This window comes from Carassius carassius, chromosome 1, assembly GCF_963082965.1.
Source record: "Carassius carassius chromosome 1, fCarCar2.1, whole genome shotgun sequence".
Classification (NCBI taxonomy): domain Eukaryota; kingdom Metazoa; phylum Chordata; class Actinopteri; order Cypriniformes; family Cyprinidae; genus Carassius; species Carassius carassius.
In genome coordinates this window covers 27,775,552-27,800,703 of record NC_081755.1, presented here as the reverse complement: position 1 = coordinate 27,800,703, position 25,152 = coordinate 27,775,552, and the positions used below count along the sequence as shown (strand labels likewise).

Genomic DNA, 25,152 nt, shown 5'->3' with positions numbered 1-25,152 from the left:
ACCAAACTCTTGATTCTTTTTTATCTCCCCAATAGAGTCATGATGAAACAGAGGTGCACGCTGAGCTTGGCAGTTCCCCACTGAAAATATAAACGTGTCATCAGCCAAACACGATTGGGATTATCATACAGTAGAAGGACAGTCCGTGGTCAGGCCATCCTTAAAAATATTCTTGTTTGCCGTAATCCGACCGACCCTGTCAATTTAGCACCGACTAAATTTTTTATTTTTTTTGCTTTTAGTCCGACCGACTTGCCGATTGTAAATTTGCGTTAAGACCGACCAATTATTTTTTTACTCTTCAAACAACTAATACAAATGCAATAAAATACTATTAATTATATTTAAGTAAGTATTGTAAATATATAAATTGCCTTGGCCTACATATAAATGAAGGCTATCTTCTTTAATTAAAAAAAAACCTTGACGTCATCTGTGTTTACACTATGGAAGCATATGAGTAGCATTATTCAATTGGGATGTAATATTCAAAATGACAATGCAATATGTAAAATGACAATGCATTTTTGTATTTACATTTACATTTTCCAATACATTTGTGCAACGTTTGGTGCAAAATGAAAATGAAAATTAAATAACATAATTTTCATTTGCCATTTCATACACCAGTTTTAATATGTAAAATGAATACTAATTGTAACGCTTTATAAGTTGCAAAATGAAAATGAAAATGTATTACAGAAATGATTAGATATGTATAACATGTTCAAGCAAAAACTGTGGCAAAATGATCATTTAAATGCTATTTTTCTTAAATGCATTAACACTCACAGTCAAGACACTTACGATTGCATTTTCATTCAGTGTCCCGCAATGAATGTAGCAAAATTCAATGTGCACATTGAAAATGCATTCCGAGCCAATCACGTCTCCGCCCCCTCGCACCATGTCAATCACTGCGTGAACAAGGCGGGGCTTGCAGAAGGTCAAGAGACCCAAGACTCAAGAAGAGGATTCAAGTGAGAGAACATGGACAAGACAGTTGGCCCATGTACGTTTTGATAATTTCGGTTTATGGCTTCAATATTTCATTCGCACTTGTGGGCGGAGCTGAAACGCTGCTTTCATCTGATTGGTCGAATCGCTCAACCTTCAGCTCGGTCTTTTCATTCTTTCAGTCAGAATAAGAGTCAGTGCGAGTGAAGCACTGCTCACTGTTAATTAGCATAATATTTGAATCAGATGATGCTGGCCACATAATTCGTGCTGCTGAGATCTGCAAATTATTTCTAGGTTGTAGTATTGTATGAATATTGTCCCACTGATAAATACAGTGCAAATAGTTCTGTCTCTTTGGATAAAAGTGGAAAGTGGAAATAAAAATCAATAATAGACTGAACAGTTCCATGTCTGTAACATTTACCACTCTCATCTTTTAAGTCATAAGGTACTAGGTATGTGTGTGTGACATTAATAAATAATTGTAAAAATTAATATAGTTACATTTCTAAATAAAAATAGTAAAATTAGCTCTATGCTGCTCAGTGCTCCTGTAGCCTACCCCAGAGCGCCCTCTCGCGGCTGTAGACGGTAATGTTTTCTCTTGGTTCTGAATAAATGCAACTTATATATGTTTTTTTCCTCGTCATGACGTATTTTTGGACTGATGCAACTTATACCGAAAAATACGGGTAACATTATTATTATTATTTATTATGAGAGTAATTGACACAGACTAGAACTTTAATGTTTCACCAAATTCAGCTCAGATCTTCAGACTCGTCTGACTTGTGTTGCTGTATAACTGGCCAGACTTACCTTCCCAAAAAATCCTATTTAATTTTATTTCATAAATTTAACTATATTTATTTCCACTTCACGGTTATCCAAGGAGACAGAACTATTTGCACTGTTTTTATCAGTGGGACAATATTTATACAATACAGTATACAACCTAGAAATAATTTAACGGGGTCTCTTGCAAGTCGCAGCAGCCCGAATTATGTGCCCAGCTACATCTGATTAAAATATTATGCTAATTAACAGTGAGTGTAGTTTCAGACATTACAGTGCTTCACTCGCACTGACTCTTATTCTGCCTGAAAGAATGAAAAGACCGAGCTGAAGCTGGAGCGATTCAACCAATCAGATGAAAGCAGCGTTTCAGCTCCGCCCACAAGTGTGAATGAAATATTGAAGCCATAAACCGAAATTATCAAAACGTACACGGACCATGTCTTGTCCATGTTCTCTCACTTGAATCCTCTTCTTGAGATTTGAGTCTCAGACCTTCTGCAAGTCCCGCCTTGTTCACGCAGTGATTGACGTGTCGGGAGGGGGCGGAGACGTGATCAGCTCGGAATGCATTTTCAATGTGCACATTGAATTTTGCTACATTCATTGCGGGACATTGAATGAAAATGCAATCGTAAGTGTCTTGACTGTGAGTGTTAAAGGGATAGTTCACTCTCAAATAAAATTTTTGTATATTTTAGCTTACCTCAAGGACATCCAAGATGTAGGTTTCTCAGTTTCCTCAGTATTTCCCATTTTAATATTTTTAGGTCCAACCGTTCTTGTCTGTGACTCACATAATGGATGTCTATGGTCACCAGCTCAAAGAGCATGCAAAGAGGAGTCCAAATTAAACAATTCCCCATCGTTAGTACACATTGATGACCTAATACACGAAACGAGCGGATTGTGTAAGAAAACGAACAGTATTTATATCGTTTTTACCTCTTGTACACAACCACGTCCAACTGATCTGAGTGCGTGATTGCTTCCCGATCTGGCTTATTAGTCTGCGCAAGCGCCGGAAGCGATTTCTCGCGCATGCACATCCCTCATTGTTTACACTTACTGCCTATGGTTTACACAGATTTCGGAAGTATTACCTTTCACTGTGAAGATCTAAACATATTTAGACGTACAGGAAATTGCAATGGAAGACGATTTCAATATATCCATAAACAACGTTGAATTTTTTTCACAACCATATTTATTTGAAACAGAATACACAGACCAAGTACTCAGGAGCGATCCGCTGCAGCAGCACGTCTTCAAGCCTCAGAGACAGAGATCTCTTCAAAATTGGTGGTGTTTTAGTAGCAAGTGTTGTGAGATGCCAACAGAACTGGAGAGCATATGTTGTCACGAATGGAACAACTACAAGACATTGACAGTATCACATCACACACCTGCCTGATTGAAGATCCTGATTTTTCTCCGCTGTTGAGACGCAGCGTTTTGCACGTTGTGTTTAGTTTGCCACGTATAATCTGGAGGCGACGTCCAATGCCAGAGGGACCCAATGGCACGCTGTCAATAGAGTGAGTAATGTGTTGTATTTTTATTATAAACGCAACGAGTATAGGGTGCATTATAAACATTAATTTATTACAATTACTGCATTATATTTCAGACAGTGCAGATGGTGGCGTAGCGTGTGGTAAACAATGAGGGATGTGCATGCGCGAGAGATCGCTTCCGGTGCTTTCCGCGCTTGCGCAGACTAAGCCAGAGCGCGCGCGCACGTCACATCGGGAAGCAATCACGCACTCAGATCAGTTGGACGTGGTTGTGTACAAGAGGTAAAAACGATATAAATACTGTTCTTTTTCTTACACAATCCGCTCATTTCGTGTATTAGGTCATCAATGTGTACTAACGCTGGGGAATTGTTTAATTTGGACTCCTCTGTGCATGCTCTTTGAGGTGGTGACCATAGACCTCCATTATGTGAGTCACAGACAAGAACGGTTGGACCTAAAAATATCAAAATGGGAAATACTGAGGAAACAAAGAAACCTACATCTTGGATGTCCTTGAGGTAAGCTTAAACATATCAAAATTTAATTTGAGAGTGAACTATCCCTTTAATGCATTTAAGAAAAATAGCATTTAAATGATCATTTTGCCACAGTTTTTGCTTGAACATGTTATACATATCTAATCATTTCTGTAATACATTTTCATTTTCATTTTGCAACTTATAAAGCGTTAAAATTAGTATTCATTTTACATATTAAAAATGGTGTATGAAATGGCAAATGAAAATTATGTAATTTAATTTTCTTTTTTATTTTGCACCAAACGTTGCACAAATGTATTGGAAAATGTAAATGTAAATACAGAAATGCATTGTCATTTTACATATTGCATTGTCATTTTGCATATTACATTCCAAATTGAATAATGCTACCCATATGCTTCCATATTACACGGATGTCACACTGTGGCCTGTGCGTTCGCTTCGTCTCATACTCTCACTCACTGTCAGAGTCAACGGTTCGCGCTTGTTAATGATGGCTGCGGCTGCAGTGAACTAAATGTTCGCGGTCACTGTTCAAAGTCATACGGGTTGGGCACCATAATACATCTAAAAAAATTCATTAAAACAGCTCGACACCGCTTTAACTTGGCACGAAGTTCTGGAAAAAACTGTGCCCAGATCTTTTCCCATCCCTTCTCCTCTCTAGTCTAAAACCGTGACCGTGTCGACTGTCACTTTATGTTCAAAAATCTATTGCACGAATCAACCAACACAAGTTTCGAAAACGAAAATAAGAAAATGATTTTAACAACCTTTTCTCGGAGCGCGTCCAGGTTTTTTTTTTGTTTTGTTTTTTTAACAGGCATCACACAGCAACTGCAGCTTCGGACAAACACGCATAACAGCAAATAATACTTCTGCACAATGTTTCTCTTTTTACAACAGAAATGTGAATTCAGCCGGTATTCAGTCTCATACAGTTTCGGGCTTGAATCGCCTAGGGCTGTCAAAATAGCTGAAAAAACTAAATTCAAATTTTTTACTTAAATAAGATCAAAATTCGAATTGTATTCGAATTTTAAATGCATAATTTCAGTTAGGGTGAAGAAAAGCTTTTTGCTTCTCTTCTGAGGCTCAAGATAGCGCATCGAGCAAAATAATGTTTATGAACCAATTATTATTAATTAAGTTGCTTAATTATGCTTAATTATGCTTAATTAACTATAAACAAAACAGCATCATGTATGCATGTATTGTTAAATGAATAAAAAGGGCGGAAAACCAGTCACACAGGATACATTTTTTCATTTAAAAACATGAGATGCGCGAAATATGCCTTCTGTGTGAACGGCTTGGTTTCAGTTTTGATGTAAACAAGATCTTCTCCACATTGATTTTTAATTTTTTTTTTTTAAGTGGCTTCAGCTGGATAGGCTAACATACCCTTATAATGCAATGACACATATATTGTCATCTCATCTCGTGTACACGAAGTGAAAGATGAGAAAGCAGATCATGCGTGTCGAGCTCGTCCGCCTTTGAAAGTTGTGTAGACACAGCTGTGCGCGCGGCGAGATGGAATGGAACACGTACCGGGGCTCATAAGGCAGCTTCCTTAATGCACACCTTAAATTCATATGCGCATTCAAATGTGGATTTTTATTTTAAATACGACGAATATTCTAAAAAATATTTTTTTTGATAGCCTAAGAAAATCGCCTATGCGATTTTTTTGTTGTTGTTGAAATTTAATTGTAAACACAGCCATGTTGAAGCCTGCAGTAAATGTTTTGCATTATGGCAGTCCACTGTGCTTATTGTTTTTCGAAAATGTTGCACTCCTGTTTGTCATTTTGCACGTAACTTCACGCCAATAAATCATCAGAAATATTGGTCTTTACCAATATATTGAATCTTTACATTCCTCCTGCCTGTTGTCCGTGGATTTACCTATATTTGGTGTTATTTGCCGTATAAAACTTTAGACATCCAAAATCGATTTTACAATCGATTCAATGAACACTCGTCACTCAAATCAAACAGGATTTTTTTCACAAAAGTGACAACCCAAGAAAGCAAAGTAAACGTTCTCTCATTTGTAGGTTGCATTGATACGTAGCCATGGATGCAAGTAAAACAGTACCTCATTTTTTTCTCACCTGAAATTCATGCAATAAACATGTTTTTGACAAATATTTAAATTTGTTTGTGGTCTATATAGCCTGCATCAAAATGAGGTTTGCAATGATGCGCCTGAAGGCACGGGTTGAAGACCCAGTCAGTGACGTCACGATATGCTAATTTGTTTAAATTCATACTGACGTCTTCACCATCACAAAAATGTACTTTTTTTTTTTACATTGAAACTTGAACAAAAAAAAAATAGACCGACATACCGACCCTTTTTTTTTTTTTTTTTTTATTACTGTTACTGCAAACCAAAATATTTTTAAGGATGGCCTCAGAGGTGTGCCAAACCTGTAGAAAATATGCTGCCTCCTGTTTGGACTTGCCTATGCCCACAACCTCAAATATCCCTCAAAACTGGTGTATACTTCTGAGATATATCAGAGGCTCTTTGTGGGATTGGCCCCATGCCTTTTGTATATTTTGTAGGCACCTTTAAAAGTGACACTTGTTGACATTGAATAAATGTTATTGTCTTTAATCTGTCTTCCCATCTTTTTCTTCTTCAATTGAATTTGTAATTGTTATTGACAAAGTCTGTTTATGTAAAGTGATTTACTGTACTGCTTAGAATATAGACATTTAGATTTATTTTCTGAGGTTATAGCCAGGACTTAATTAAAATGTTTATTCACATTTGATTAGGTTAAATTTACTATGAACATAAAGTTCATAAATCCTAACTAAAATGAGTACAGGTTACTTGAAGTAACACATAAATACGTTACATGTACCAAGAAAATTGAGAAGGGTATTCCTGCACAACCGGAGGCTGCAGTTTCAGGACCGCAGTTCTGGTACCGCAGCTTTAGGACCCTAGTTTTTTTGTGACAGCGCCACCTACCGTACTTGATCAACACTAATTTAAGATGGACGACGTGGACAGCAATCAGACGGTGAGTACCGATATTTAATTAAGTTTTATTTTATAACGTTTCAACGGTGCGAAGTTTACATAGTTAGAACTGCTAACTATGTATTAATAATTAATTGCCACCAAATTAAGAATTTGTGAGCTAGTTTAATTAATTACTACGACGTTAATTCGTGGCCATGATTTCATAAATCCTTGTTGAGTTTTAATGATGAAGTATTATAAGTGAACCTAGCCTTCACATTAATTAAACTTATCAGATGACAAGAGCATGGTTGATGTAAGGTTTGTAAGATTTACCTGCATCTTAATGTATTGGTGTGAATACTGGCTTAATAGTCGCTGTTTTACCATAATTATGTATAAAATATCTTTCATAATTAAACTGCACTGACTGCCTAGTTGCAGTATGTGTTAGCCTGTTGTTTTGGCATTGTTTTGCAATGATGAATGAGGCATTTGGCAGTGTCAATAGCTTGTTACAATTTGGCCTAATCTGCAGGTCTACTCCACAGTCCATTGATATCATGTGTTAGTTTCTGTCATGTTCTGCATGGCCAATATGAAGTGATTTTATGGATTTGGTTAGGCTCATTGTAGGGCAGATGATTAAAAAAGGCACTAGGGATATTTTCATGATCTCAAAATATTCTAACAAGTAGGCTCTCTCATTTTCAAGATACATATAACAATCCAAAAAGGGAGATCCCTGCCCGAATTGAAGAGATGCACCACATGCTGCAAGGACTTTCACTTTTCACATATATATATAATATTCCAGTTGAATATGTTAAACAAATGTGTCTTATTTATCTCTCTCTGTCTCTCGCTCTCTCTTTCTCTAGAGTTGAAGCCTACAGCCATTCTATCCATGCAGCAACTGATGGAAAAGGGGTTCACTTTGGTGCTGTTGTTATGTTGTCGCAAAAATGACATATATACAGTACCGACCAAAAGTTTGGAAACATTACTATTTTTAATGTTTTTGAAAGAAGTTTCTTCTGCTCATCAAGCCTGCATTTATTTGATCAAAAATACAGAAAAAACAGTAATATTGTGAAATATTATTACAACTTAAAATAATAGTTTTCTATTTGAATATACTTAAAAAAATAATTTATTCCTGTGATGCAAAGCTGAATTTTCAGCATCATTACTCCAGCCTTCAGTGTCACATGTAACATCCAGTCGATCACATGATCATTTAGAAATCATTCTAATATTCTGATTTATTATGAGTGTTGGAAACAGTTCTGCTGTCTAATATATTTGATGAATAAAAGGTTAAAAAGAACTGCATTTATTTAAAAAAAAAAAATTCTAATAATATATTTTCTAATAATATAATGCTAATAAGATAATTGCTATCACTTTTTATCAATTTAACACATCCTTGCTGAATAAAAGTATTGATTTTATTTAAAAAGAAGAAAGAAAAAAAAATTACTGACCAGTAGTGTATATTGTTATTACAAAATATTTATATTTTAAAAACATAGCTTCTTTTTTTTTACTTTTTATTCATCAAAGTATCCTAAAAAAAGTATTACATGTTCTGAAAAAATATTAAGCAGCAGAACTGTTTCCAACTTTGATAATGAATCATCATATTAGAATGATTTCTAAAGGATCATGTGATAATGATCCTAAAAATTCAGCTTTGCATCACAGAAATAAATGATAATTTAAAGTATAATAAATTTAAAAACAATTATTTTAAATTGTAATAATATATCACAATATTACATTTTTTTCTGTATTTTTGATCAAATAAATGCAGGCTTGATGAGCAGAAGAAACTTCTTTCAAAAACATTAAAAATAGTAATGTTTCCAAACTTTTGGTTTGTACTGTATATATATATATATATATATAAACATTCTTGAATAATTCTTGTGTCTTGTCTTGCCTCTCAACAACTTTTAAAATATCAGCTGTAATTTAGTGTAATTTAGAACTGCGGTCCTAGATCTGCGGTCCTGAATCTGCAGCCTCCGGTTGTGCAGGAACATACTATTGAGAAAATTAGGTTTATCTAACTGAGTAATATAGCACTTATTAATTAACTCAACTTGATTTTGTTGTGTTTGAATTAAATAATTTTACAGAGTTTATTATACTTGAAAAAGGCTGCAAGTTGACTCAACTTAAAACATCCAATGCAGCCACTTGCCTCACTTTTTATAAGTTAGATCTAGGTAATACTTTTTATAGTGTATCGTCCAAGAAAAAGTTACACAGGTAACAGATATGCTTGTGGAATACTAGTATGTACTACATGTGCACAAAATCAAGTGTATCTCACTTTATTTCCTCCTCAGAGCCCATCATAAAACCTGTGAAGATGAAGTGGTTTACTCTGATGGAGCAAGAGCTTCCCGCCACCGTCTGTGACATGGAGTAAGTTCACTGCTGTGTTGTTTCTCTCTCTCTATTTGTTTGAACTGCGTATTGTTACATGCATGTCTGTCCAAGGGTTCCTTTCTGATTTGATGGACAGCTAGAACTGATCAGAAATGTCACCTTGTGTGGACAGTTACACCATGGCAAGGTAAAGGGAACCATCATGCTTGTTCACTTTTGTCTAATAAATAAAGGTGCATAGTGTGGTGTTTTTCATATGTGCTGAGTTTGATTACGTTCATTTTCAGGACAAATTAAAATGCATTTGTTTGTCCCCACAGACTTGCTTTATGGACTGCCTCATTGAACAGACACATCATGAAATCCGTAAAAGAGCTGACTCTGATGTAAGCATATAGTTATTAAATGTAAAAAAGTGTTTTTGTTTATATTAAGCATAAGAATAAAAAACTCTGCTACAGCTTTTCACTTGCAGAATGGGGTGTTTTGTTGAGCAGACAAGTTAACATTCACCGTTTACACTGGATATATTACAATAATGGTCTTTTACTTTTTTACAGTTACGATACACAGATATCCTCTTCACAGAGCAAGAGGTAAGAAATCAACTAAATCGTCTGATCACAAGTGTTTGCTTTCAGTGCATTTATCTCATGTATGTTTTTTTGTTTTCTCACAAGAGGGGAGTTGGCATCAAGAGTACGCCTGCAACCGTGGTTCTGCCTGACTCCAGGGACAGCTTTATTTCTTGACCTTGTCCTCAGGTCATGTGAATTTCTCTGATGAGGTGACATCATCAGTCAGACCGTCTGACGGCATTGTGCTTTTTATTGACGTTCACACATACACCGTACTGCTAATGTCAGGCTTTTGGCTCCAGGACTGCTCTTATCATGTTGTTGTCATCATAATACACACTTTATGATAATCACTATTGTTTTTTCTTAAGCTTAGATTATATTTGTCAAATTAAATTACCTTTGTTATGCAAGTATAAACATTTGAATGTGATCAGGTGATGCTAAACTAAACTCAGCGACTGATCAAGCATGCAGTGCAGGAGAAGTTGGCCATCACTATCTGTGTTAATAAAGTGGATCGTCTGATGGTGGAGCTCAAGCTGCCCCCTACTGATGCCTGCTACAAACTGTGCCACATTGTGGATGAGGTCAACGGCTTGCTGAGGTACCCACAGTGTTCAAAGGAGGAGGTTTTGGTAGATACAAAATCTGGTTGTCTTTCAATTGCTTATTGATATTCACTTTCTTTATTAATTTAGTTGTTTTTAGCAAACAGTTTTGTCTGAAATTCTATAGAGTAATCTCTCTTTTTTCCCTCTCTGGCAGCACATAGTCCACGGATGAGTCTCTGATTGTGTCTCCCCTGTTAGGGAACGTGTGTTTCATTCCTCACAATACAGCAACTGCTTCACTCTTGGCTCCTTTGCCAAAATCTATTCAGACACCTAAGGTGAGACACACACACACACACACACACACACACACACACACACACACACACACACACACACACACACACACACACAAACAAGTTCAAATGCATCCTCAATGCTTCAGTCTGAAAACATCAACCTTTTTCTCTCAGTTGTTACACAGGTGATATCAACTACTGTACATGGAGTTTGCTAAAAGACTGTGGGGAGACATTTACTTCAACCCTAAAACGTGAGAATCTCAAGCTAATTTGATCTCATAGACAATTTGGAGAATGGCAGGATGTTTTTTTGTTTTTCTGTTCTCTGTGTTTTGTGCCTGTCAGGAGGAAGTTCACAAAGAAAGCCCCCAACAGCAACTCTCAGCGCAGCTTTGTTGAATTCGTACTAGAGCTGCTGTACACCATTCTTTCACAGGTGAGAAATACACTCACATTTCTTTTATTTGGCTACAATGTATGCACATTCAGGCAGTCAGATACACAGGCTGTATAACTGTTTTGTGTCTGTAGGTGGTGGGGGATGTGGATACGTCTCTGCCTCATGTGTTGGATGAGCTTGGCATTCATCTGACTAAAGAGGAATTAAAGCTCAACATAAGACCTCTGCTGTGCCTTGTCTGTAACCGCTTTTTTGGAGAGTTTACAGGCGAGTGTCTTTTATTTTGTGCTCTTGTGCTGTTGCAATATATCATAATTCTTGCACACGGGTTAAGTTGTTCAATCTAGTAATATGTGCTAATTCAACAGGCTTTGTGGACATGTGTGTGCAACACATACCATCTCCTCAGGGGGGTGCCAGAGCCAAGATAGAGCACAGCTACACAGGTGGACCGCACTCAGACCTCGGAGAGACAATGTCTGTGTGTGACCCTGATGTAAGTGTGACATTCAGCTTGTACAATGTTTTAAAGAATTACATTTTCAGAAAAATATTGGTAACACTTCAGGATAGGGACCAATTCAGAAGGTTAGTTGTCTATAGGTTAGTGGTGTATAGGTACAGTATTTATGGAAGCATTCGTATAGTTTGTGTTTTTTAGTTTATGTAGGTAAACATTTATATATACAACCCGAATTCCGGAAAAGTTGGGACGTTTTTTAAATTTTAATAAAATGAAAACTAAAAGACTTTCAAATCACATGAGCCAATATTTTATTCACAATAGAACATAGATAACATAGCAAATGTTTAAACTGAGAAAGTTTACAATTTTATGCACAAAATGAGCTCATTTCAATTTTGATTTCTGCTACAGGTCTCAAAATAGTTGGGACGGGGCATGTTTACCATGGTGTAGCATCTCCTTTTCTTTTCAAAACAGTTTGAAGACGTCTGGGCATTGAGGCTATGAGTTGCTGGAGTTTTGCTGTTGGAATTTGGTCCCATTCTTGCCTTATATAGATTTCCAGCTGCTGAAGAGTTCGTGGTCGTCTTTGACGTATTTTTCGTTTAATGATGCGCCAAATGTTCTCTATAGGTGAAAGATCTGGACTGCAGGCAGGCCAGGTTAGCACCCGGACTCTTCTACGACGAAGCCATGCTGTTGTTATAGCTGCAGTTTGTGGTTTTGCATTGTCCTGCTGAAATAAACAAGGCCTTCCCTGAAATAGACGTTGTTTGGAGGGAAGCATATGTTGCTCTAAAACCTTTATATACCTTTCAGCATTCACAGAGCCCTCCAAAACATGCAAGCTGCCCATACCGTATGCACTTATGCACCCCCATACCATCAGAGATGTTGGCTTTTGAACTGAACGCTGATAACATGCTGGAAGGTCTCCCTCCTCTTTAGTCCGGAGGACACGGCGTCCGTGATTTCCAACAAGAATGTCAAATTTGGACTCGTCTGACCATAAAACACTATTCCACTTTGAAATAGTCCATTTTAAATGAGCCTTGGCCCACAGGACACGACGGCGCTTCTGGACCATGTTCACATATGGCTTCCTTTTTGCATGATAGAGCTTTAGTTGGCATCTGCTGATGGCACGGCGGATTGTGTTTACCGACAGTGGTTTCTGAAAGTATTCCTGGGCCCATTTAGTAATGTCATTGACACAATCATGCCGATGAGTGATGCAGTGTCGTCTGAGAGCCCGAAGACCACGGGCATCCAATAAAGGTCTCCGGCCTTGTCCCTTACGCACAGAGATTTCTCCAGTTTCTCTGAATCTTTTGATGATGTTATGCACTGTAGATGATGAGATTTGCAAAGCCTTTGCAATTTGACGTTGAGGAACATTGTTTTTAAAGTTTTCCACAATTTTTTTACGCAGTCTTTCACAGATTGGAGAGCCTCTGCCCATCTTTACTTCTGAGAGACTCTGCTTCTCTAAGACAAAGCTTTTATAGCTAATCATGTTACAGACCTGATATCAATTAACTTAATTAATCACTAGATGTTCTCCCAGCTGAATCTTTTCAAAACTGCTTGCTTTTTTAGCCATTTGTTGCCCCCGTGCCAACTTTTTTGAGACCTGTAGCAGGCATTAAATTTTAAATGAGCTAATTAAGTGGATAAAAGTGTAAAATTTCTCAGTTTAAACATTTGCTATGTTATCTATGTTCTATTGTGAATAAAATATTGGCTCATGTGATTTGAAATTCCTTTAGTTTTCATTTTATTAAAATTTAAAAAACGTCCCAACTTTTCCGGAATTCGGGTTGTAGTATATTTATAGTCAAAATCTGTCCCTAGGTTAGTTGTGCATATATACTGATTGACTTAATTGTTGTACGTCTGTATTTATGTAGCACATGTGGTCCTGTGAAGCACGACATTTCGATCCACTGTATGTGCACACATGTAGCTGAATGATAATAAAGGTCAACTTGACTTGACTTGACTTGAATTCTCACTATTAACTAGCTGCTTATTACATACCAGTTATTAACATATTGGCTGTTTATTAGAGCTTATAAATCAGATATTCTGCATGACCATATTCTACAGCCCTAATCTTAAACTTAACAACTACCTTACTAACTATAAATAAGCAGCAAAACAGGAGATTAGTCAGGCAGAAGTCATAGTTAATGGTTTGTTGATAGCTAGAATTGAACCTTAAAATAAAGTGATCTGCATTATCAGACGCCTGTGGATTTCTGTCACTAGGGGACTGTCACACTCAGTCTTTCCAATTGCTCATTTTTTTCCTTGCATTATTAGTCCATGGTCCCCCATTTTCCCCAACAATACTTGAAGTGTTTTATAGTTTTCAGTGTATACCCCATAAAAAAACTGAGATTGACATAACTAGCAAAAAAAGATGTTATTATAAAAATGCCCATGCAGTTATATATATATTTTTAATTTGTTTCTATTTGTCACACTTAAGAAATTAGGGGTTTCAAGAGCATTATTATGTTAATGCTTGTTTTGTCTTATTTTAAATCATTTTATGTCAAAGATAACAATAAAGTAAATATTATTGGAATACATTTTAAAAGAAAATACTAAGAAAATATTTTAAATACTATTTTAAGTAGAAAGACTAAAATAGCATTTTCTTTTAAAATGTACTCCAATAGCAGAGGTTGTCTGCGATCTTAATCCCGTGCAAATCGACCATGTAATGTAAATGTAATTTGTAAAGGAAAAATTCCCCCACAAATATTTCGCCGAACACAGTAGTCCTGTGATAATATTAGTTCAGTTTGAACCGGCATCTCTGTGATTTGGCCTGGATTTGGTGGGTTGTATATCATTTTTCAAAGTTTTTGTTTCCTGTGCACCTTTTTATCCATTTGTCGTGAAGAATGGAGCTGCGTTGGAGTGTTTGATATTATTTAGGGTGCTGTCATATCACTACACCATACAATTTGCAGAAAGAGAAAGCTGAAAAGGTTTTGAGGTTAAAGGCAGGGTAGGTAATAAATGTATAAACAACTTTCTTCCAAATTTGTTTAAACTTTCTATATATATCAATGCATAATTAAAATGTAAGTACTCTGATAAAAAAAGAGTATAAAAATTGAGTGACTCTAGACCGTTTAATCTGTATTAAACACAGCTCATTATTTCCATTTCGGGACGAAACATAGGATTGGCTTAGGCGACTGTCACTCTCTCGCAACCATGGCAACCACCCTTTTGCCACACATGACCTGCCCACTTGTGCGCGCACGTTTGATTTGAGGAATTCAAGAGGCACGGATCCTAGGAATACCAAAACAATGGCAGAGAAACAGCAAGCAAAATTCACAGTACCGGCCTATGCAGTTAGTGAAGGCAAACCAGGCAAAAAAAGGAAGACAGTAACAGTACAAGAAAAGGCAATGAACAAAAAGTCTTTGGATAAACAAAGAAATAAAACGCGAGTTAATATCGGCATGGCTTTCCAGCGATGGCGAGAACTGAGGGAACTCAAGGGGCTGAAAAATGACTCCTTGATGGCTTTATTTCTGCTGGACAGGTAAATCTTTCTTTTTGTATTTTGATCATAAATATTTTTTTGTTTATTTTTTCATGAAGCATGTGTCATTAGCACACGTAGCTGCGTAATATAGCTAACATAACATTACTTAGCGAGCCGTAGTAGAGACGATAAATAATCTATAGGAGCCCAGAAGGGAGGGGGTGGAGTGAATGGAAATAATGAGCTGTCTTTAAAACAGTCGTGAGAGGTCTACAGACACTCGATTTTTATACTTTCTTTTTCAGAGTACTTACATTTTAATTATGTATTGATATATAAATAAAGTTTAAACAAATTTGGAAAAAAAGTTTTTTATACATTTTTTTACCTACCCTGCCTTTAATGTGTTACAAATAAATCAAGCATAAAGCTTGAGATGTTATTTTAACCTGGTGAAATGTAAATGAGACAGCACAAGAAACTATATTAGTAATTATTTTTAAAGCCCATCTGAACCATTATAACGGGACTCTTAAACCCTTGACATCCGGGAGATCAGTCAGTAAATTCGAGTAAAGTCACAGGCTTCGCTTCTCCTGTGAACGAAATTCAGATTTGGGGGGGGGGGGGTCACTTCAAAATCACACAAGGTCACTAGCCTTATTTGCACAGGATCAGTATTATCTAAAGTATGACTGTTTTAACTATTTTTGATCACATAAATGCAGCCTTGTTGAGCATTAGAGACTTCTCTCAAAATAATTATAATATTTAACAACCACATACTTTTAAGTGGCAGTTTATGTGGTGCAGTTTAACCGACAAGATCTACTGTTTCACCTAAAATCTGTTCACTATTCTTTCTCTCTCTCTCTCTCTCTCTCTCTCTCTCTCTCTCTCTCTCTCTCTCTGAGCGGATGCTGTGTGAGTGAGTGGGCGGAGTTTGCGGTGAGAGTACTGCTGGTGTGAGAGTGCTGAGTACGGGCCGAGTGTGTTTGGACTCTGTGAGTGTGAGTGAATCTAATTTTCTTTCTTTCTGGCTTTTTTTCTGGTCTTTCTTTTTGCTTGTTGTTTTTGTGTGGTTTGGGGGGTTTGTTGTAGTTGTTTTGGGCCGCGTGCCACCTTACCGGGAGCATGACGGCCCCACACTCACGGTGTTGTTTGGGTTCATTGACCCGGCGTCATGGCGTGAAAGTGGCGTCCGCGGTTAGTGTGGAAAAGTGCTGTCTTGCAGTGGGAGAGGTAGTTGGGCATGAAAACATAATGTCTGCCTCTAGGATGAATAATGCCACTGTGGTATTTCTCAGTACTGTCGAAAAAGCCAATGAATTAGTTGAGGCAGGAATCGTTGTTGACGATCTGTTTAACCCTGTACTTCCGCTTTCTACACCTTCAAAGAAAGTCACGCTATCTAATGTACCGCCGTTTTTAAGTGATGAGATACTAGCTAAGGCTTTGTCTCGGTATGGAAAACTTGTCTCCCCCATTAAAAAGATCCCTATCGGTGGTGGTTCGCCTTTATTGAAGCATGTCATTTCATTTAGGCGGTTCGTCTACATGGTAGTGAATGATGATGCTGATATGGATCTGTCTTTGCACTTTCGGGCGGATGATTATGATTACATCATTTACGTGACATCGGGAAACATGAGATGTTTTAGTTGTGGCCAAACTGGTCATTTAATTCGTGCTTGTCCCGGGAAAAATGCAAACAATGTGTCAGGTGGTGGTGACGTCAGAAGTGATGTTGTTGTTAGTGCTGAAGCAGGGCCGGTTGACGAGGCTCCGGGTGGGTCAGGGACAGGGTTACACGTCTCGGAGGCTAGAAGTGATGTTGTTCCTGTGGTCGCTGTAGCTGAAGAATCTGCGCTTGAAAGTACAGTTTCTGGTGTTACATTAGTTGTGTCTAATGTTCAGGCGGGGGGAGCCGTTATTGAGACGGAGAAGCATTTAAACGATGCTCTCGATGTTGAGCTACAGCCTACTGTGGAGAACATAGGTGACGTCATTCCAATGGAAACGGTGCAGGCAGATTTTAAAGTCCCGTTAAAGAGGAGGAAGCCTGGTAAAACTTGGATTGATAGACACGCGAAAAAATCAGATACAAGTGAGTTGTATGATGACACGGAAAGTGATAGTGCATCATCTGATTCAAGTGTTTGTCTTTCTCAGAGTGATTTTTCTGGTCATTATGAGGTTGATGATATTAAACTGTTTCTTAGAGCTACTAAGAATAAGAGGGGTGTGTGCATTAATGATTTTTTTCCTAATACAGAGCAGTTTGTTGAGAATACTAAGGCTTTTATGATGGAGGGATCCTTTACAAATAAAGAGGTCTACAGGTTAAAAAAATAGTGAGGAAACTTAACTCTGAGTGTAGTAATGAGGATAGGGGGGAAACCTAATTCCATGACTTTTGGTGGGTCTTTTCTATGGGCATTGTTTTTCTTTTTTTTCTTTTCTTTAAGTATGTGTCACGCTAATGTTGCTACTCTGAATCTGAATGGTGCCAGAGATATGTATAAAAGAGCAGCATTATTTGAAGTAATTCATCAGAAAAAAATTGATGTTATGCTGTTACAAGAGACACATACTGATTTTAATAATGCTGCTGATTGGGCAGTGGAATGGAGTGGGGTTGCTGTTCTAAGTCACAATACCACAATTAGTGGTGGAGTCGCTGTTCTCTTCGCTAAGGGTTTCAGCCCACACTCTTATCAGGTTGAAGAGGTTATTAAAGGTAGACTTTTAAAAGTAAGAGCCTCTTTTGAAAATGTTGTCTTTGTTTTTATTTGTGTGTATATACCGACTTCAGCTCTTGAGAGAATGCTTTTTTTAAGTACTTTGTCTTCTGTCTTACAAAATGTTGCTGTTGACGAATATTTAATTTTGGGTGGTGATTTTAATTGTACAGAGTCTAATTTGGACAGAAATCATGTGGAACCTCATGTACCCTCACGTCAGCGTCTTGTTCAGTTAAAAAAAACACATGAATTAATTGATATTTGGAGGCAGCTTAATGGAGAAAAAAGGCAATACACTTGGTCTCATGTTCGTGGTAATACATTTTCTTTAGCAAGACTGGATAAGTTTTATGTTTTTAAACATCATGGCAGTATTGTTGAGAGCTGTTCTATTATTCCATCAGGTCTTTCGGATCATAGTATGGTGCAGTGTGGTATCTGTTTAAATTCTATCAAGCCAAAGAGTGCCTATTGGCACTTAAATACCACTTTATTGGACGACAAGTGTTTTAGGGAAAGTTTTAAATATTTTTGGAGTATGTTTAAAACTACAAAGAATTATTTTAGAACACTGCAGCAATGGTGGGACTTTGGGAAAGTCCAGATAAAGCAACTATGTCAGCAATACTCTCAGAACGTCACTAGAGAGGTAACCCTGAGTTTGAGCTCCTTAGAGACTGATATTTTAAAATTGCAAGAATTGGCTCACTTGCCTGAGGTGGAGTCTCTTATAAAAAGTAAGAAGACTCAGTTATCTGACCTTTTAGGGGTTAAAACGCAGGGTGCTCTGGTCAGGTCACGGTTTCTAAGCATAAATGAAATGGATGCACCATCAAGGTTTTTCTTTAGCTTGGAAAGGAAAAATGGGCAGAACAGAGTTATTCATGCCTTACGGTCTGAATCTGGAGCATTGCTGACTGACCCTAAGGACATCCGTAAGAGAGCAGTCAATTTTTATGAGTCTTTATATAAAAATGAACTGGGTCCAGATTATAGGTGTGACAGTGCTTTTTTTGAAAATCTTCCTCAAGTGGCAGAGGAAGTCAACGCAAAGATCTCAGGTGCTGTGACCATGGGGGAACTGGTTAAAGCCCTCCAAGGCATGGCGTTGGGAAAAGCACCAGGGATTGATGGTTTGCCTGTTGACTTTTATAAGTCCCTTTGGTCAGAGATTGGAGAGGACATGCTAGAGGTGCTGAATGACAGTTTAGCCGGAGGGCTTCTGCCGTTGAGCTGCCGCAGAGCGGTCCTGACTCTCCTACCCAAGAAGGGTGATCTGACGGACATCAGGTGCTGGCGGCCGGTCTCCCTCCTGTGCGGCGACTACAAGCTGCTTTCTAAGGTCTTAGCTAATCGATTGGCAGAGGTTATGGACCAGGTAATTCATCCTGACCAGACATACTGCGTCCCCGGGAGGTCAATTTTTGATAATGTTTTTCTGATTCGTGATCTTCTTGATGTCTCTAAGAGGCTAAATTTAGATTATGGCTTAATATCATTAGATCAAGAGAAAGCCTTTGATCGCGTAGAGCACACTTATTTATGAAGAGTTCTGGAAGCCTTTGGTTTTTGCAAAACATTTATAGATCATGTGAAAGTTCTCTATAGTGACGTTCAGAGCATTCTCAAGGTTAACGGTGGTTTGTGTGCTCCCTTTAAAGCCTGCAGAGGTATTAGACAGGGGTGTTCCCTTTCTGGTATGCTCTATTCTTTGGCCATAGAGCCTTTATTACAGCAAATTAGGTTGAAACTTGAAGGTATTTCTTTGCCAACGTGTAATTGCAACTTTTCATTATCAGCGTATGCTGATGATTTAGTAGTTATGATTAGTAAACAAAGTGATGTGCAGGTTTTATTTGAATTGCTTGGAGATTTTAAAATATTGTCTTCTGCTAATGTAAATTGGAATAAGAGTGAAGCCCTTCTGATAGGAAGCTGGGAAAGCGGAAAACCACAACTCCCTTCTGGTTTACAGTGGGGAAAAGAAGGATTTCGATATTTGGGGGTTTTTCTGGGTGAGGAGACAGTAGTACAGAAAAACTGGGAAGGTTTAATCGAAAAAGTCAAAGGATGCCTGGCAAGTGGAAGTATTTGTCTCCAAAATTGTCATATAGAGGACGCATTTTAATTGTTAACAACTTGGTGGCGTCTTCCTTATGGCATAGGTTCGCCTGTGTAGATCCTCCTTTGCAATTACTTTTAAAAATTCAGACTCTCATGGTGAACTTTTTTTGGGATAGGTTACATTGGGTTTCACAAAATGTTTTGTTTTTGCCTAAGGAGGAGGGTGGCCAAGGACTAATGCATCTTCAAAGCAGAATTGCAGCCTTTCGGTTGCAGTTTGTGCAAAGATTGCTGGATGGACCTTCAGACTGTAACTGGCGCGCTGTTTCATGCCTGATTCTACGGAGTGTTGCAGGTTTGGGACTGGACAAAGCACTTTTCCTGATGAATCCCCTAAAACTGGACATTTCTAAGTTGCCAATTTTTTATAGGAATACTTTTAACGTTTGGAGTCTCTTTGTTGTTCAACGTCCAGAAAACTCACCTTCTCTTTTCTGGTTACTGGAGGAGCCTTTAATCTATGGCGCTCGGTTGGATTTAACGGACAGTTCCTTTTTTCCTGGACTCAATAGGGTGCTGGTAGGACATGACGTTATCACTTTGAGTCAGCTACTGAACATTGTAGGACCAGACTTCAAGGATGAAGTAGCTCTAGCTCAACACTTGGGAATCAGGTCTATTCGTCTGGTTACCCAGTTGCTCATGAAATGGAAAGCTGCTCTTGAAACAACTGAAATGGAATTGTTAACGGAATATTGTGAAGGCTCTTGTGTTGCAAATCCTAAAGACTCTTTTCCTTGTTTATCTTTGTCCATAAATGTTGAAGGGATCATTTCCCCTTTTTTTTAAAAATTCTGCATCTCTGTGTAAAGACCTTTTTTTAAGTACTGGTAAATCTTTGTACAGGTCTTGTGTTTTGGTGTTTAGCAAAAATGTTTTAAGTGCAAGAGTTGATACTCCCTGGCGTGCTGTTTTTAAACTGGATGAAGGCGTAAAGCCTGAGTGGAGGTCTTTGTATAAACCACCGTTGACCAAGAGAACAGGTGATTTACAATGGAAGATCATTCATGGCGCTGTTGCGGTTAACGCTTTTGTTTCCGTTTTAAACCCTGAGGTTGACTCTGGATGTCCTTTTTGCTCTACTAGAGAAACCATTTTTCATGTGTTCATGAATTGTTGTAGACTACAACCTTTGTTTGAAGTTGTAAGCGATGTTTTTACGAGGTGCAGCGAGACCTTTTCTCTGGAGACGTTTATTTTGGGGTACAAGTATGTGAGGAAAAAAAGTGTTGTCTGTCAGCTTCTGAATTTTGTTCTAGGCCAAGCAAAACTGGCCATTTATTTAAGTAGGAAAAAGAAAATAGAACAGAATCTAAATCAGAATATGGTTGCCTTGTTTTCTAACTTGGTAAAGTCAAGAGTTATGGTAGATTTTTTATATTATAAGTCTATTGATGATTTTGTTACATTTGAATGTATTTGGTGCTACAAGGAGGCTCTGTGCTCTGTTTTTGAGGGTGAATTGATTTTTGTGCTGTGAGTTTTTATTTATTTTTTATTTTATTTTTTTTTATTTATTTTGTACATATATATTTTGGTGTAGAAGTCTATGGTAAATACTAGGCAATGTCTTGTATACTGTATTGTAATAAAAGTTTTGTTAAAAATCAAATCTCTCTCTCTCTCTCTCTCTCTCTCTCTCTCCAAAAAAATTGGGAGATCGCTCTCTCTCTCTCCAAAAAAATTGGGAGATCTCTCTCTCTCTCTCTCTCTCTGTCCAAAAAAATTGGGAGAGTTTTTCATTTGGGCTTTTGGACCTGACACAACCGGGCCCAACATTTTAGTTGACGACACTGCCCTCTGAGGTAAATGGCATAAATCAGCTAACATTAATCATGCTTTGAAAGGTTCATTTATATTCATTAAGTCATTGTAATATATATATATATATATTAATAAAATTCAACTGTAACTGGGTTGCAAATTAATGAAATTCAGGATATTTGACTTCACCTCTCCTATGACTGTATTGACATCAATATTAAAATAGTGTCTTTGGCCATTTGAATGTGTGTGTGTGTGTGTGTGAGTCTTTTGGCATCATGGATGTGTTGGTGTGTCGTTGTTTGGTGTTTGTGTGCTTGCCAGAAAATAAGAAGTGTGAAAAAAATGACGTCGCATATGATTGCATGTGACACGTTGTGTCTGTTTTTGTGAGAGCTTGTGCACTGGTGTGCTTAACTTGTTGACAGCTAAATCATTTGATAAATGATCTGTTTTCTTTCTCTGTTTGTGTTGTAGGTAGATAAAACTCTTCTTGGCTCAGTGAAGGACAGCATTTTACAGGGCTTCCAGTGGGGCACATGTGAGGGTCCTTTTTGTGTGATGAACGTAAGAGAGCATGACATTTTGTTTGAAATTTTTTTCAATGGTTATGGAGGCTGAACAGTTTAAAAAGCACCACAGAATGATAAAATGTTCTTAGGGTAAACATATGTATTTAAATCAGGGATGCTCTCTATATTGGTATTGGATGATATTTGGTATATATCAGCCAAAGTAACACTTTAGTACAGGGACCAATTCTCACTATTAACTAGTTGCTTATTATCATGTATATTATGAACATATTGGCTGTTTATTAACACTTATAAAGCACATATTTTGCATGACCATATTCTACATCCCTAACTACCTTACTAACTATTAATAAGCAGCAAATTAGGAGTTTGAGGCAAAAGTCGTAGTTTATGTTTCGAGAATTGGACTGAATAAAGTGTGACTATCATCATCCACCAACACTGGGTGTTTTTTCCGATATTTTTAAATTTTGTTTGCCTTTGCTGTCATTGAACGCTCGCATAAAGTTGATCTTTAGAAACACCAATAATGTAATAACACTGCTAAATGTAATCTTTAACAAATCTCCAAATGAATGTGGAGTGTTCATAACATACATTAAAATGTTGTGATGTGTAGATTCACTAGTAGCATTTGAAAATATTGGTTTTAGTTTTTGGTGCCTTTATTTTTAACCTATTTAGACGACATAGTATAGAAATTCAGTATTAGCAATTGTATTGTTTATCAGCCATAAAATGACAGTAATTATCATCCAGAATGTTAATATCAGTGCATTACTAAGTTAAATGTCATGATCTCAAATTTTTTTACGAAACTTGCACATTTGTAGCATTACATTTTTTCTCCCCCTCTTTTCCTTTCATCACCGTTTTCTATCCTCACAATAAAAATGCTTATGCAGATGTCCCCTTTGTAAATGGCTAAAGTTTGGTGTTTCTGTTTGTACTAAATAACAAATCTATCTCCTTGTCATTCTCTGCCTTCAGCAATCTGCAACATGAAGTTTAAGATCCTGGGCCAGAAGAGGAGGACAGGTCATCCCTACAGCTCGCAGAGTCATCTACTCTGCCTTCCTGATGGTAATCTATCCTTCCATAGCTCTGTTTAACCATCTCTCTTCTTCCCCCATCTTCCTCCGTTTCCTTTCTCTGCCTAATCATTGTTTCCATTAGTCTTATTGGACTGTTTCATTCAATTACGTGATCCATTAACTCAGTTCAGTAGATTAAGTTGATTATCATAATTGGTTTCTCACTTGCTCACCGTCTCTTTTTCCTTGCGTTGTGATTGGTTGGTTTCTGTAGGCCACGCCCAGGCTGATGGAGCCCTATTCCTTTGTGGAGGTTCAGGCCCCTGCTGACTGCGTTTCTGCTGTGTACACGGAGCTGGCACGCAGGAGGTACACTACACAAAAACAGAACGAGGACATTGCTGACAACTTGTCTGTTAACACACATACACACACTCGCATTAAGCAGATTGTAGCTCACGGCAGCAAAAGTCAGCAAGTCTCTAATAAACACAGTCTCCTTTTAGAACGAGCCTCTGACTGATCTCTTGTCTGTGTGTCCCGTAGAGGTCATGTGACGCAGGATGCAACAATCCCTGGCTCTGGGATTGTTTTTTTTATTAATTCAATTATATAATATATTAGTGCTGTCAAGTGATTAATCACATTCTAAATAAAAGTTTTTGTTCACATAATATGTGTGTGTGTGTACTGTGTATAATTATTATTTATATATGAATACATATATATTTATATATATTTCAGAAAAATAGGTTATGTTTATATATTAAATATATATATATATATATATATATATATATACATGTAAATATTTTCAAAATATTTACTGTATAGTGTATTTATATATACATAATAAATATACACAGCTATATTATGTAAAAAAAGAAAAGAAAAAAGTTTATTTTGGATGTGAAATTAATCAAATTAATAGCAATTTTTATTAAAGTAATTCATGAATTATTGAAATTTAAAAGTTTTATTACAGTATTTTTACTCGAAGGACCTAATGAGATTTAACATTAAACATTAATGATAGAAAATTACAACAACAAAAAATGTCTGAATTTTTGAATTTAAAAAGTGAGAATTTGAGGAAGAAAATCTAGAAATGTATTTAGACCAAATAGTATTTACTGTACTGTAACGTATGGTGATTTAAATAGTAAAAAAAAAACATTATTATATTAATATTAATATTTTAAACAGATAATCTAATAGGAATCAGAGTATTGGATTTTTTTAAAGAATTTTCATAATGTAAAAATGCAAGTAGTTGTTAATTAAAAATAGGCTTTTTTAATATATGTAATATCATATATGTTATAAAAATGTAATATCTTCTATCATGTTAATTTTGGGGAAAACATGACTTGCGTAAGAGTCACCCGTGTGTGTTTGATGTTGAGTAGCAGAAAATTGAGTCAGCAGAAGCTTATCTTGGACTCCCTTGCCTTTAACACCGTTTCTGTGTGTGTGTGTGTGTGTGTGTGTCACATGGTATTAGATTTTCACCACTGTCCTGAGTAATTATTGTCTCTGTCCCTCACTCTAGATTGTTCCCGGTGATCCTCTGGATAAGAGCATTGTGATTCGTCCTCTAGAGCCTCAGCCAGCCCCTCATCTGGCCAGAGAGTTGGCGCAAAGCAAATGAAATGTCAGTCAACTTGTTTAGTTAGTTTGAACATCATATATCATCATCTTTCTCTTCCTACAGGGTTTGAGCGAGGACGTCAGTATCAGCAAGTTCTTCCATGACTCTATGTTGTTGGAGATAGCCAAACAAAGATGTGGTGCTCAATTACCCGATGTGATGCGACAAATGAACTTAACTCATCCCATCATTCCCCTTCAGCTTCACCAGACTTGCCCCTACTACAAATCAATCCAGTTCTGTATGATGGAATTAAAAAATGACTTTTTTATATGTAAAGCGATAGAAACATCAACATTGATCACTGTTGCCATTGCCGCAGAC

General features: G+C 37.1%; 1 pseudogene; it reads left to right on the top strand.

Moving 5' to 3' along the window:
• The first annotated feature begins 9,066 nt into the window (after positions 1-9,066).
• LOC132122711 (116 kDa U5 small nuclear ribonucleoprotein component-like) lies at positions 9,067-24,828 on the top strand (annotated as a pseudogene).
• The last annotated feature ends 324 nt before the right edge of the window (positions 24,829-25,152 follow it).